The following is a 15,183-nucleotide window of genomic DNA, read 5'->3' as shown; positions in this document are numbered from 1 at the left end:
ATTTGGGAGTCAAGCTAATTGGCTTGCCACATGTATACCTTCCCCTACTTTAAAAAAGCATTATGCTATGTTTGTGTCCATCGCCAGTGACACCTCCAGTTCTTCCAGAGTCTTCACACATAATCATTCACAGTATGTGCGATTTCAGCAGTTAGTTTGCAAGGCATACTAGAGTGGATTGCATCAGGCCGAACTGACTGGAAACTCTCTAGGTTGAGGCAGCCCTTATGAAGACTTATTAAATTAAGTTATCTGAATAATGAAACTTCTTTATGACATTTTCCAAAGGACTAAGTTTTAATACTGTGTGCCAAAAAAAAAAAAAAAAAAATCATAAGGATACAATTACTATGTACAATACTATGTACATAGTAATAAGCCTCTTTTCCAAACAGACCACCAACAAATATTTTCATATTTGTATTAATATGCAAAGAAGTGAAAACAACACTGTACCTGCAATTAAAAGGGAAAAAAAGAAAACCACCCTGAAATGATTTAACGTCATCCACAGCCTCCAAGAAATGCTATTCTAGGACTATAAACTACCTGTTTTTCAACTCGTAATTTAGTGTTTCATACACTAAAATGGACACTAAAATCTGTCATTATTACTGACCAAGCTATAATCGCAGCTATTCAGCCTCCTAGAATGGTAGATCCTGACTCTGTAAGCTGGGTTATCCTATTTTATTTTTTAGATCCAAGAAGTAGTGGTTGGGCTTTTGTTTGTTTGTTTTTAGTAAAAAAAAGAAAGAAAATGAATACTCCCACACATTTGTGCTTTTAGCACATTAAGTATGCACTCTGTGAACGGTTTCGTTTAAATATTTTTACTTTCACACTGTAGATGTCATCAGAAAAACAAACTAAATGGAAAAGTTCTTCCCAGTGAGTGTTGTAACAAACCCCGCATTTTCTGGAGGCTTAATGGGGACAAGGAGCTGATCATGAATCCAGTGTTTATCAAACTAAGCAAACCTGAAAAAGACGAGGAGCAGAGTGATGAATCCTTGGCTAAGTAATGGGCTCCATTTCTCAGGAAGACTCTTGAACATGTTTAAAATAAGGATGATAACCTGTGCTAATTTCCCAGAGTGCAAATTTCAAAGAGTTGCGCAAAAAAATGAGAAGGTACAGTATTTTGTTTATGTGTCTCAAAAAATTAAGAGTCGATGGAAAATCGCTTGCATAGGGTCTTATACTACACATACTACATATATCATAGCCTGATTAATTTCCATGATAAAACTGAAACCTTTGAAAGCAGTCCCTCAAGGTTAGAATGATTAGATTTTCTACTGTGCAAGTTTGGAATATTTATTCCTGGTAGCAAAATAGTTCCTTCCATAGAGGTAGTTTCTTCATTTTTACTTAATAAAGTCAATTTATTCCAAACTCTATTCCTCCTTTCCTCCCTCAGAATATATTTATTGCACAAATCTATGTCTTCTTACTCTGTAAGTGCTGATTTTTCTGGAGTAGGTCCATTATTCAGTGTTTTGTAAAGGAGTAACTCATGATAACTATATAACCAAGCCCTTTTGAATATTTACATATTGTGATACTGATTATTCTTATACAAGCAAGTGATTAGTATTTGGTTTATTGGCTACAAACAATGGTGCCAGAGGCTGTATAGAATTAATGTTTTCCAAGCGGGCCTATAAATATTTGCTATTATTCTTCTTTTCGGTATCCAGTTCTAAGTAGCAAACTATGAACTTCTATATAGTAAGAATGGTTTAAAACCGCCCCTAATAAATCTTCTCAGTCTTGGGCTATACTTCCATACCATTGAAAGAAATAGCTGATATTGCACAAAGTTTTGAAATACACTGTTCTCCAAAGTATATGCCTCATCAGCAATTTATTTTAACATCCACATCTCCCTCTCAAAGGGAATTGAAACTAATTATGTTTTGTCCCAAATGCCTAGATACCACTGATACCATATGAATTCATATATTATTCAAAAAGCTGATTTTTTTTTTTTTTTACTTATTAATATGACTCTTAGGTAAACTGTATCTCTATTATAAGAGACTTTGCTTTACTCTAAGAACAAACTCTAGCTTTAATAGTTAGGGAGATATTCTTTCCAATATATCTACAAGACACTTAGATATAGTGTTTGGAAGGCTGCTTATTCCAGAAATTTTTAACCGAAAGAGACAGCTTACTCTAGTTCGGAACATAGTGCCTAAAGCAGATGAAAGAAGCAAGCATTTGTAATTCTTCAGAAAAAAACCAGGCAAAAGCATTTTCATACTTGAAACATTTGACTTACGTAACAAACTTCGATTTTGACTTCATAAATGTCAAGATCCTAAGATACACCATAATTCCTTATAGTCACATCAAATTTTAGATTTTCAAGTCTTTTCATTTAACAAGGCTAGGGGTACAAATTATAATCGTTCTTTACCAATGTAATAAAACTTAAAGTGCTACACAGCAAAATTAAAAGAAACACACATTCTGTACAATGTAAACATCTCTTGAGAAAACAACTTCCCCAAAGGCTAAGGGCTAAGACAGGTAGCCAGCACCTGGGCTCTCCCCAGTAGGCAGCCATATCCATCAGTTCCTCTGGGTCTTATGGTCACAACTATTAAGGAACCATTTAAAAAAAAAAAAAGTCTTTAAATGTTCAAATAAAAAACTAGTTGTCAGCTTATCATACAAGCTTATTTGTTGTAGGGCAACATAGTTGATTAAAAACTTTACGAGTTCTAAGTCTGAGCTGCGCCTCAGAACTAACTGGGGAGCTTTTAATAATTAAGATTGCCTAGACCCTACTCCTAAATGATTCTGAGGTCATTGGTCTGGGGTAGGGCCTGTTTTTAAGCTAATGTGAAGAGTTGAGAACAATTTCTTTGCACAAAGGGGTATGACTATAGAATCAAACTCCTGCCCATCCCCATCCCCCAGATCTTCAGCTTCCATTAGTAAGATCTCTTTTTGTTACAGAAGGAAAATGCCTATCTTCATACCACAAAAAGAATGGCAGATGCCAAGATTCTTTGCCCATCTCCTGAAATGAGAACAAGTTCTCATGGAAGCAATGAGTAAATAGTTCTGAAAAGTAAAGAAGGCTTTTTTTCTAAGATATCAAGTATATATTAAGGCCAGGAATTGTCTTGAATTTATCACGACAAAGATGACATTCCAAAGGAGTATGATTGTAATTTTCCCAACTTTTTTTCTGACCTAAGACAAAGGCAGGATGCAGTCATATCATTCATAGTGGTAGAATGGCAATAAATCCCAACTAGGAAATGGATCAGAATTTTCAGCTTGGAATATGCTTATAATTTGGGAAAATTGTCATCTCCCCCTGTGATTTTAATGCATTCTCTAGGGGACCACAAACAGCACAAAGTCCTTACCCTTTCCTCTGTTCCACCCCCCCCCCCCCCCCCGTGAGAATCACTGCTAGGTAATCGGGATATTAGCTGTGCAGCCCTAGGCACACTGCTTGACTTTTCTGAGCTCAATCTCATCTATGGATAATAATATTTACCCCACCTGCCTGATAAAGTTGCTGATAGGCCAAGTTAGGTCATCAATATGAAAACTTTCATTAACTATAAAAAGCTCTAAGTAATAACATTGTTAATATAACTAATAAAAAGCATCCTTTGATATGCATGAACTGTAGACAGAAAATTAGCTCCTTAAGAGAAGCAAAGAAAGTCAGTCCACATTTTAAGACAAATTACTACAGCTTAACCAATTCAAAGCCGTCAGACTCCTACAGAGAAGCTAAGTGCAGTCAAAAGGTACCGATTTTCATTTATTCAACAATTAACATGTACGTATTGGGAACAAAACTCTCATGCATGGCCCTGGGCTAGACACTGTGAGGGATACAAAACTGAATGAGATGCCGATACTGCCTTTAAGGAGCCTTCAGCTCAGTGACAGGGAAGAGGGCCATCCGCACATGCACTACAGCTTTGAAATTAATGAGTCCTTTAGGAGAGATGAAGATAAATACTCTGCAAGTGCAAATGAGGGAGAAATCACAGCTGTCTGGCTGGAGATGTGGAAAGACAGGTAACACAAGTGAAGCTTGGGAGAAGGAAAATACTCTACAGGTAGAGGGAAGAGCAAGGAACATATTTTAACTAAGGGAAAAGTTCAGGAAAGGAAGTAGTGGAGCACAAAGTAAAATTTATTTTATTCCCACAGTCATTCATCCAAAATAGTTTACTGAAAGTTTCTTGTGGTCCTAGAGTAATGCTAATTGCTAGGAATGCAACGTAAAGCCAGCAGATATTAGACATGTAATAGCAAAAATCAATCACAAATTGTGACAAGGGCTAGGAAGGAAAAGGTGCTATGAGAAACAGGGAAACCCGTTTTAGATTGAGAGGTCTGGGAAAGCCTCCCTTTGGAAGTGACAGTTAAGCCCGGGGTGAGATCTGGAATGCAAAAGCCCAGAGACAGAAAGGGACTCAGGGCATCCGAGGGACTGAAAGGAAGCCAGTTATAGCTACAGAGGCAGAAAGGGGGAAGATTAGCAAGAAGCGGAAGAATTTCAAGAAGGAAACATGACCTATCAAATTTTACAGAAAAAAATGAGGACTGAGAAGAGACCATTGGACTGAGAAAAGTGACCTATAAGAAGCCTATTTTAGTTGTATTTAACCCTTCCATAACACAGATCAAGAAAGGATAAGGTATCAGCTATACAGACCAGAACAGGCTTCGAATACCAGGAGCTGGTGTTTAAATAGAACATAACATGTCTCCGTGATGAAGGAATTAGAACATAATCTGAGTCCTTATTAAAAAATGTCATAAAATAAAAAGGCAAGAATGGACCACAAGTGGAAATCAACCAGAAACTGTACCTCTAGTACTAGCAGAGATGCCTTAATTGAGATTAGAGACCACGTATTTATACCAGAGCTGCTCCGTCCGCTACACAACATTTTTTGGTCTATGATCCACAGCCCCTGGAATGTGAAGTGAGAAGACTGATGGTATGGTCGGCTACCTTAGTTTCAGTGTAAGCTTGGCAGATACAGCATAAGGTTGTAGAATTTAGGGGATAATGAAGGATCATTTGCAGGTCCCAGATGGCCATGAAAAAATGGTAGGTGAAGTGAAGGAGGAGATGAGATACTATGGGGGAAAAGAACATAGTTAGCAGATTAGGCATAATTATTATTAAGGTAAAGTGCACGAAGAAATGAGAAAGTTAATTTCTGATTTCAAAATCTTAGAATAGAGCAGATCTCATTGATAGCAAGGTCCAAGGTGTGTCCATATTTGTAAGGTGGCTAAAGTGAAATAGACATAAAGTCTTTAGAGTTAAAGAAGGCAAGAATTGATGCGATTTCAAAGAAATTAAAAGAAGCTCTATATCAGTCAAACACTGGGAAGCCTTGACTTAGAGGACACACAAGATACTAGTTAAGCATAAAATTGATTATGCTAGAAGGTGGAGCTGACGGCATGAATAAAGAGTCACAGCTATATTACACCCAACGCCAGTTCACACAACGACTGACTATGGTTCTGCCATTTGATTTGCAATGTTAACAGGAAATTAATGTACTACCAACACCCCTTCACATCAGCTTTCCAGGTACCAGATTGGCAACTAGGCTCAAATTTAAAGTAGAAATGATGAGAAGATTTTGTAGCCTGAAATTAATTGTTCGCCCTGCCTTGAATTAGTCCAAACAGATTTGGACTTCATGGCAAAAGTATTATTCAACCCTCTATAAAAACAGACTCATATGTATATTTATATATACACTATATGTATAATCTTTGAAATTTAATAAATTAAAAAGGAATCTTTTGTTTAAAAAATTAAAAGGCAAGTCATGCGTATCTAAATAAAAAATACCGAATGGCTTTTGTTCTGTTTCTTTCAAAAACCCAGACCTAAAGTCGACCCTCTTAAATTGGCTAAAGTGAAAAATATTGAAGCCCTAAATATGTAAGAATGTGGGTTTAATTTTACATTCCCAGTAGTAAGTTTTCATATTCAGAGCTATTTGGTAAGACTTTAAAAAGTTTACTGCATATGGGAGAAGTGCAATGAGAAAAGCCTAACTCGGAGGACTAGTGAGACAATGTTAATTACACACGGTCACACTATTCACTAGGTGTGTTGTTGTCACCGCTGCAACCTACGTTATCACTCACCTTTGTGATTATGACAGCACCTTGGTAATGTTGAAGGAATATGGAGAAGATAACCTGCAAAGACAGGCCTCTACATAGATGACAGGTGAATATCTTTTTCGTAAAGACAAGTAACGTATGGGCAGCACCCAAAGATGAGACGTATGGTCTTATTATGATCACACCAGCATGAATCAATTATTTGTGACAATTCGAGATTGTGGGAATCTTAAATCTCCCAACCCAAGTTCTCAAGAACCATGGAAAATGTATCTAATTAAATATGATATGCCAAAGCAGAACAAATTTCTCCACCCACTCTCTTCTCTGGTTCACTTAATGCAATTTCACCCTCTAAACCAGCATCTGAGGGTTTCAAAAGAGATTTCCCTGACTTTTGTGTCTCTTGCTATAGAACGCAGGGACTTGGGAAGAATCCAGCTTCCGGTGGAGAACCATGGAGCTCGGATTTACCACCAAGTCCTGAAGGACTCCTTGAAGGAAGCACGGGACAAGTCACAGTATTGACTCCCAGCTGTGCTAAGTTGAAGGGCAATGGAACTCCTGAAAGGAGTGGAGAGGGAAATCCACCAATGCTCCTCAATCCGACGCAGCCCCTCACTCTCAGTACTGAGCCTAGGTAAAGCTGGAAGCAGATCTCACCCCTTCAGTGGCTGGATAAGAGCTGGGAGCCACTGTCTCCCTTTGAGAGCTTGCCGCGTGGCAGCTGTTTCACGTAGCTGTCGGAGCTACTCATGCTTCTGACTAACAACATACCAACTGATTCGACAAGCCCAGAAAAACTCCTTCATTCTTGAATTTCAGGAACATACTAAAAAAATTATAAAATGCGTACAAGGTATACCTTTTTTGCTTACCAGAACTAAATCCCTGCTCTCTCAAGGCTCCAGCCAGGCGCAGCTTCATGGGCATGTGACCCGTGCAAGAGCACTGAGCCCCAAGCTTAAAAGGACCAGTGCACTTGGTTTAACGCTCTGCTGTTGCCACGGTGAAATTCATAAGTTTTCAACAAGGGGCCCTGTATTCTCATCTTACACTGCCCTCCACCTCCAAAATGATATAGCTGGTCCTGTCTTCTGCAGAACCTGAAGGAAGCAGAATCTCCTGGCTTACCTGTGACCTGAGCATTTCCTACAGGTAACTGGGCTCTAATGCAGCTTTGGGAAGCTAGGCCCTCACCCTGATCATTTTTTGCTATATGGGAGAATTTTCTTTTTCAAATATTATTGCTTTTCATACAAAAAAATAATTCACCTCATGGGGGGAAAAAATACAATGCAGAAGATAGCATACAGAATATTAAATGGAAGTCTTCTTCACCAGTATGTCCTCACTCAATTTCACATTACTCCCTAGAGCTAACTATTGTGAGGAGACATCTTCCATTAAGAAAAAAAAAAATACACACACACATATAATTTGATACGCACACACTGATTGATATTCATCTTTTTTTTAAGTCCCTATTTTGTATGTCTACTGGACTAGATGGAGAAGATCCTTTAGAATCTTCCAGTAAAGAAAACCAGCAGCTTCAAACCATGTGTATTATTTTTTGCTCATTTCAGGGTCCTCAGCTTAGAGAATATCAAACTACTGTCTCTTTGATCTACGACAGGTGACTGACCTTAGCACAAAGCAGCAAAGACCCAGAGACACGTTCTCAAGAACCATGGAAACTGGCTGCCTTCTTCTTAACCACTAAGGTTTGGTGAGGAATTCAAGAGATTGAGGTGCAAGAAAAACATAGATAAAGCCCCAGCTTTGCCATGTTGATTGGAGGAAACATCTGGATTTCTGTTTCCCCACCTGCCAAATACGGCAATTTTTATGAAGCTTCCAAAACCTCTTCCCAATCGAGTACTCTGGGTTTAGGAAAAGCTGTTTCCATCGCCCATTCTCAGGGTCACACTTCGGTCCTTGTCCTCACCTGGGATTGTTCCACCTCAGAAGTCTTAAATTCCTATTTCCCATTCTCATAATCCATCTTCTCTTTCCACTTATCCCATTCACTTACTGCATCTATACCTCTTTTGTTTAGTTTCTTAAAAAACAAAACAAAACAGAAATCTTTAGGGATTCATTAGTCTCGCTGGTTTTTCTTTCTTATCTGTAAGATACCTCCTGTCTTCGCTTCTTTCCCTACCCATCTGCCATGCACAGCCCATCACTTCAAGCCCTAGTTGGACAATGTCCTTAACTCCTTTGCCCCACTGTCCTTTCATCACAACTATCATTTGTCCAAACTAAAAACCTTGGCCTCCTTCCCAGCACCTGCCATTCCCTTTCCCCAGAGGTCTTACTGACCGATTGTACCCTATAAAAAGCTGAATCCATCTACTTCTTGCAAACCCACCTGCCACTACCCCAGTCCAAGCCACCTTCTTTTCTCAGTTGGATTAACACCACAGGCTCAGTTGATCTCCTAATGCCTTCAGTCCTTCCCATTCTTATTTATTTTCTAACTATTACAAAAGCAATCATCCTAAAATATAGCCAAACTAAAATATAAATTTAAGTCACTTCTCCCTTCAATACCTTCCATCTTCCCTCAACCCTTGTTAACAGATTCTTTCCCTCCATCTTTCCACCCCTCATCTCACATTTTACATCCCAGCTTACACAAAACTTCTCCAACTCTCCTCAAGCTGGCCACGTTCTCTCTTGCCTCTAGACCTGTGGGTGTACTGTTCTTTGGGCCTGGAACACTCTGGCTCCACTCCCTCCCCTGCTCTGCTTGAGTTGGCCAACTCTTTCAGGTGTCAAAACAGACACCACTTCCTCTGGAAAGCCCTCTTGGACTCTCCCCTACCTGAGTATTTGTGTTTCTCAAATGTGAACACACAGCCGCCTGCACTTCCCCATCACAGCATTCAAAACACACGCTATCATTTCAAGATGAAATGTCTGTCTCTTCCACCAGACTGTAAATTCTGAATGTGGAGACCGCACCTGTATTATTCATCACTGTATCCAACACAACACAATGTCAGCACACTATTAGCATTCCATCGTAATGTAACTGATTTTTTTATTCAGCTTTCAAAGTTATATTTTGATACCTAATCCTGAAAGTTCATTATAGTAACATGTTCTACAAATAATAATCTATGAGTAAATTCACAGTGTTCAGATCCAGGAAGTTTGAGGTTTGAGAACTAAAATTATCTAGACCGCAGTATTTATGGTCTTGATCATTAAAGGTTATTTATTTCTTCAGTGGTTAGCATTTTCAGGGTGGCCTCTAAGCTAGTTCCCAGGCCTCAGCTCCTCCCTGAGGCTCAAAGAACTCCCAAATGGGAAAGGAATAAATCCATCTCCCTCTCTGAGCCCTCGTCCACCACTTGTACTTCAATACCATCTCACCTCCCCCAGTAAAGAGCAAAAGATTTTAGGAATATCTGAAAATCTTTAACGAAAGCGTAGTAGGATATAGATTGGAAATTCAGTGAGTCATGGTATTTGATAAAGGTGAAAGGTAAAGTAATAGATTAAATGATAATATTAATAGGAATAATAAGAACAATAATAAAAATATTGTATTTTATAGAATACAAAACATAAAAACTAACTTAGAAAGGCAGCGAAAGATATAAGAAGAAAGGAGGGAGAGAAGGGAGGAGAGTGGGGAGGTAGGGAGAAAGCAAGGGAAGGAAGGATAAAGAAGGAAGGAAGGGAACTAAAGTAGTCTCAAGCTTTTTTCTTGTAGGTAGGCAAGAAAAATAAGGAAGAGGGGACCAAAAAAGGCCCTACATAAAGTGTCATCCCTACCCACCTGCGCAGACAATAAACGTTATCCAGAGCACTGCCATAGTTCACTGAAAACACTTCAGGAGAGCCTTATCAGTGAACAGCAGTCAAACTTAGGACTTGATAGCTTTACATCATTAGAGTATCTATGGAACTTGGAAGTTCCATATGGAACTTGACATGAATGAACCAGGTGTGGGAGAAAGAAGGGGGCTAGAAGGACTAAGAGGAAAAATGCGGTGATTTAGAATGTTCATTATAGGACCTTAAAGTCTGAAATGAGAGAAGCAAGACAGGTGAAGAATCTCTTCCCTCCTCTCATTAATTCAATACACTTAAGTAATCAAGCATTTATTAATCATAAACCATGTAGCAGCCACTATGCTGGCTACTGTTATGGATGTAAATATCAATGGTCTCAGAAAGACCTGGCCTCTGTACCCAGGATGTCTGGACGTGTAACCCATTGGAACCACAGAGAGAGAGAAAAAAAAAAAAAAAAAAAAGCCTTATAACTGATACTTGGGCCCAAGAATAATCATAATAAAAAATGATAAATTCACTTGAGTGTTTACCCACTTAGCTCTGTGCTAATTAAGCATACAATGCGTTTTCCTGTATAACCTGTAAAATAACACAATGAGGTATACAGAATTAGTACCTCCATTCTAAAAATGAGAAATTGAATCTCATAGAGTTTAGGGAACTTGCTCAACACCAGTACTAATGATGCGTCCAAGGTCTGAACCCTGGCAGTCAGCTTTCATTGGTCTCCAGGTCCCTGAATCTAAGATGCTGAAAACAAAACATGGACAATGGTTCTCCTGAGCTTTTTGGGCAGAACCCAGATGAGCATGGGGTAACGCACCACGAGGAAAAAGTGTGTCAGGGAACTTGAGCTCCATTCTAGAACACAGCCTAATGGCTATCATGGACCAATGTGTTAAGTATGGGTAGCCATCAAAAATGGCTTATGATTATCCACCCAAGCCTAAAATCAAACCATGAGTTGGGTTTTGGATTGATTGATGGTTAAAGATTCCTCGCTATAGCAACAAGTAAAGCATCCGAACTGTAGCTACATCACCATTTGGTCAGCATATTAAAAAAGAGAATTTTTCTGAGAGACAAACAGAGGACTAGACACTAAGCAAGATAGAAGTCACCATGACTTGCTCCCAAATGAATGAGCATGAAGTACTGATGTGAGGGAAAGACTCCCAGATTACCTAAGAAACATAGCAGGAAAGCGACATCTCCCAGTCCTACTGGGTGGTACTTACCTGGGGGGAAAGGGGGTGGGGTGCTTGTTTATGGCCTCTTTTATATAAAGTGAATTCTAAAGAAAACCAAATAATACTTACTGAGATGTGCATTAAAACGTGAGAGCCGCTGAAAAGATTTAAATCCCGACCTCTCAGTGTTCTTTCCTTATAGTCAAAGTGAGAAATGCTCTAAGTATATAAATAGTACACCTGAGTAGTCTCTGCCTTTCTTTCAGTATTTTACATAGAGGAAGCATTCCCTAATGTGATGCAATGGTATTCATTAAGGGGTGATCAGCAGTAAGTTGGCAAAGGCTAGTAAAAGAAATGACAGAGTTCCTAACAACAGAGCCTGTTGAGAGGAAACTCAGAGGACGCCAAGAGGAAGGTTTCAAGTAGAAGCATGAGTGAGAAAGCATGATGCACCAGCTCCGTAAAGAGGAGGCGAGTGTGAATTAGAGAACGAGGGCTTGCGTTCTCCTACCAGTTAAGTGCTTACTATTATGAGAGCTAAAGCCTCTTCAAAATGAATAAATGGGTTAAATAGAATGGGGATTACCATTTAAGTAGAGCATTCTAACTTTGCTTCAGATCATGGGAATTCTACAAAATCACAAAGGAGAGAACTGGCTGAGCAAAATAGTTTCATTTAATGGGAAATTTATTTCGGAAGAGAAGCTAAGGAAAATTTCTAGGGTGAAGTAATGACATTTAGAATTAGGAGGCGTTTATGTAAAAAGCAATGTCCAAGGGTAAAGTTAAGTAGTAAGAATTTTCAGAAAGACCTAGAAAAAACTGAGAGAGAGACCTGAGGCATTTTAGAAAGAAGAACAAAGAAAAATGTAAGCTCTCTCTCCATAGGAAATAATTAGAATAGTAGAATTTGACCTAAATTAAAGGAAAATTTACTCATGCCTATGAGTATAAGCACAGTAACACACCCACACACACATGCACACACACACAGACACACACGCACACGCACACACACAAACACACACTCCTTCCTACCTTAGAAATCCCCCCAAAGACTGAGATGAAATGTTACTTCTGTTCCTTTTCTAGTCTAATTAAAATATGAAATGTTGCCTATTGCCTGTTATCAGTTTATGCATATTATGGGTTAAATAGAAAAATTAATATTAATTGAGGAAGTCACTTCACCGCAACATTTATTCCACTAAGTCAGAGGACTAGGGATTATTAGAACAAGGCATAGCTCCAAATTATATACTGTCCCATATATGCTAATTGAGGGGAAAAGCCAGCCTTAACCATAGAAAGATACTCTTACAAACTCTAAAATGTAAGCCCCATTCCAGAAATTAAATTATACACCACAATATTTTCTCCAAATACGAATGACTTTTAAACTGCAAAAAGGATAAAAATTTATAAAGTAAAAAAAACCTTTCCAATTATAAAATTTCCTCACAAAACCTCCATGTGTTTTTAATTCTTTACTGATTGGATTTAGATTTTTTTTTTTTAACAAATTTAAGTGGTTGGAATCATCTTTTTCATTTAAATTTCATAAGAAAGAGAATCACAATGCACATTCCCCGACCAGGTTGTGTATGGCCTATTTATTTGAAATGTTTGATTCCATATGGATTTCTTCTCTTTTATTTATAACTTCCAGAAAGGATTCTAATAAGTCAGCAACTCAAGGGCAACCAATTTGAAATCTAGGCCCTGAGAGCCTAACACCTCAGGTCTGCCACCTGTGATGTTTTCTAGAAGGACCAGAGAAGGCACACAAAGCTGGAAGGCCTGTGTAGAGCCTGCACCAGCTTTGAGCCACAAGTGGGTGGTCCACTGAGGTCAGGGTTAAAGTTCACAGAATAATTTGGAAATTATTCTCAGCTTGGATCTCGTTTATGAGGCCTGAGAATACACCCTTTAATTAGAATACAATTTCCAAAGCGGCCACTCCCTTGACTTTCCAGAGCCCGGTTATTCTCAGAAAAGTAAAAACAGCCTAATCACACTGACAGCTAACAGTCCCCTATAAATTATGCCTTAAACATCCAACAAAGGAGGCAGCAGGCATCTGGGACAACAGAGACATTAGCGGCCAGCCCTCACTCGCCACTCTCAAGAATAGATAAGAAAAAGAAGCCTCATTAAACAGTCACTCCCCTTCACTTCTTGCTTGTGCAGCTGAACTGTCCCATGGAAGCTTGGAAAAACAGTGGGTTGCACATTTGAAAATGTTCCCACACCCCAGCCGGCCTCATTTTTCTGATGATGTCTCCATCCAGCCAACCTCGCACTACAGTGGGAAAGTAAAATCAATTCCATGAGAGCAAGCTGTCCGCCTCTTCCACGGTGCTCAGCGAGCCACACAGGACTCTGGCACAGGAGCCAGCCGAGTCCTGACTCACCACAGATGTTCCCCTCCTCCCCCATGCAGCTCTGAGCCACCGCCTTCTTTCCAGGGCCTATTGTTATTACAAAAGACTCACTGGGCCCCCAAAGTGGGCTAGATGCTGAAGCAAGAGGAAAACACACATCTCCCTAACTGCAGGGTTAAGAGAGACAGACGTTAAATGACGCAGAGATGGCCAACGACTCAACGGGGAAAGCCAAAGATGGAAAGTCAGGCTAGGTTTGTAGAGTTCAGTATCGGGGAGTTGGAACAGCAGAGGCTATCAGATTATCAAACTTGCAAGTGCTATCCAGACTTAAGTCGGTTTTCAAGATGACATAAAATGCTCCATCCCAGCAAATCGAGATATCAAATTTTTCTGTAGACCCAACAGAGTAGCCTTTGTCTAGAAAAGTATGACCAGGAAAATAACAGAAATGTAGTTTTTGAACTCTGTCATCAGAATTCACAGTTCAAAGTCACCCACAAATATCTGGAAATTCTTGGCAACGTGTTTTGGGCCAGAGTGGCAGTACTGTCTTTGGCCATTATCTTTCAATATCCATTCATCTGTCAGTTTTCCCAGCAGCCCTCTCAGAGGGGGCCATAAACCTCTCTCTCTGCATTCCTTCAGGGCGTGTTAGTAGGCAACTAGACAGTTGTTCCCAAATACTCCAGTGCCCCCTGGTACAGGCTGCATCGTCATCTCAATAAAGAATCTATTTCCTGCACTTTACAGTATTTTCTTTTTATCGCTGTCCATGTAACCAGTATAGACAACAGAGAGAGGAGTTCATTTTAAATCCATTCCCTTTAATGGTATGAATTCTGCAACTAAAATGAGCTTCATCAAATAGCACAAACATTTTTTAACATGTTAATATGACTCGCCACATCCTTACACAACAGTACTTATATTTTGGGTTTTGTCCTAAGAGTTCTTACTCACGTTTTCCTAGTGTGGGCCCTGGGAAGGGAGATTAGGGAAATAAATCAATTAAATGAAACACACACACTTAAAATTCTGTGACTATGGGGGAAAAAAAATGAGCAAACAATTATGCCTCCCGAAAGGTGAAGTTAAAATTGTCTCTAAGACCCCTTCTCGCTCTAACTCTCTGGTTGTTTGGGAAATCACACATAAAATATGCCAGTATCTCACAAAACCTTAAGTTTCACAACAGTAGAGCCAATATTTAGATAGAAGACAACCAATATATGTTTCGGCGATAAATGTTTACTTGAAATAATGTTTATTTGATGCTTTGGAGAAAGCTATATAAATCTCGCTCCTCACAAATTCCTGAGTTTCATTTCCTTTCTATTCCCTTCCCAAATAGAAAAGTGTAAAAAACCAAAATGGTTCCAAAATTAAACTAACACACACTCACTTTTAGAACTTTCGTTTGAAAACTTGAAGTCTCCTTCAGTACTGTTTCTATTGTTATTTTTTGTTTTCTACAAAGTTGCCTTTTTCCTTCTATCTGCTTTTTTTCTGTTTGGTTTCAGTTAGGGACAGATACTGGGCATTCTAGAGAGGAAAGGCAATATTCCAAGATTCAAAGTAAATGTAATATGTAACACAAAAAAGGGTCTGTATTATGAAGTTGTCTGAACTGAAGAATT

At 39.0% G+C, this 15,183-nt stretch overlaps 1 protein-coding gene across 3 annotated transcripts in view; it reads right to left on the bottom strand.

The window, feature by feature from the left end:
• Positions 1 to 15,183, bottom strand: part of MDFIC (MyoD family inhibitor domain containing) — a 101,378-nt gene that overhangs the window by 62,877 nt on the left and 23,318 nt on the right. The window lies entirely within an intron of this gene.

Source organism: Eschrichtius robustus, chromosome 8 (assembly GCF_028021215.1).
Source record: "Eschrichtius robustus isolate mEscRob2 chromosome 8, mEscRob2.pri, whole genome shotgun sequence".
Classification (NCBI taxonomy): domain Eukaryota; kingdom Metazoa; phylum Chordata; class Mammalia; order Artiodactyla; family Eschrichtiidae; genus Eschrichtius; species Eschrichtius robustus.
The sequence above is the reverse complement of the archived record's forward strand: the minus strand, read 5'-3'. Positions and strand labels throughout refer to the sequence as shown.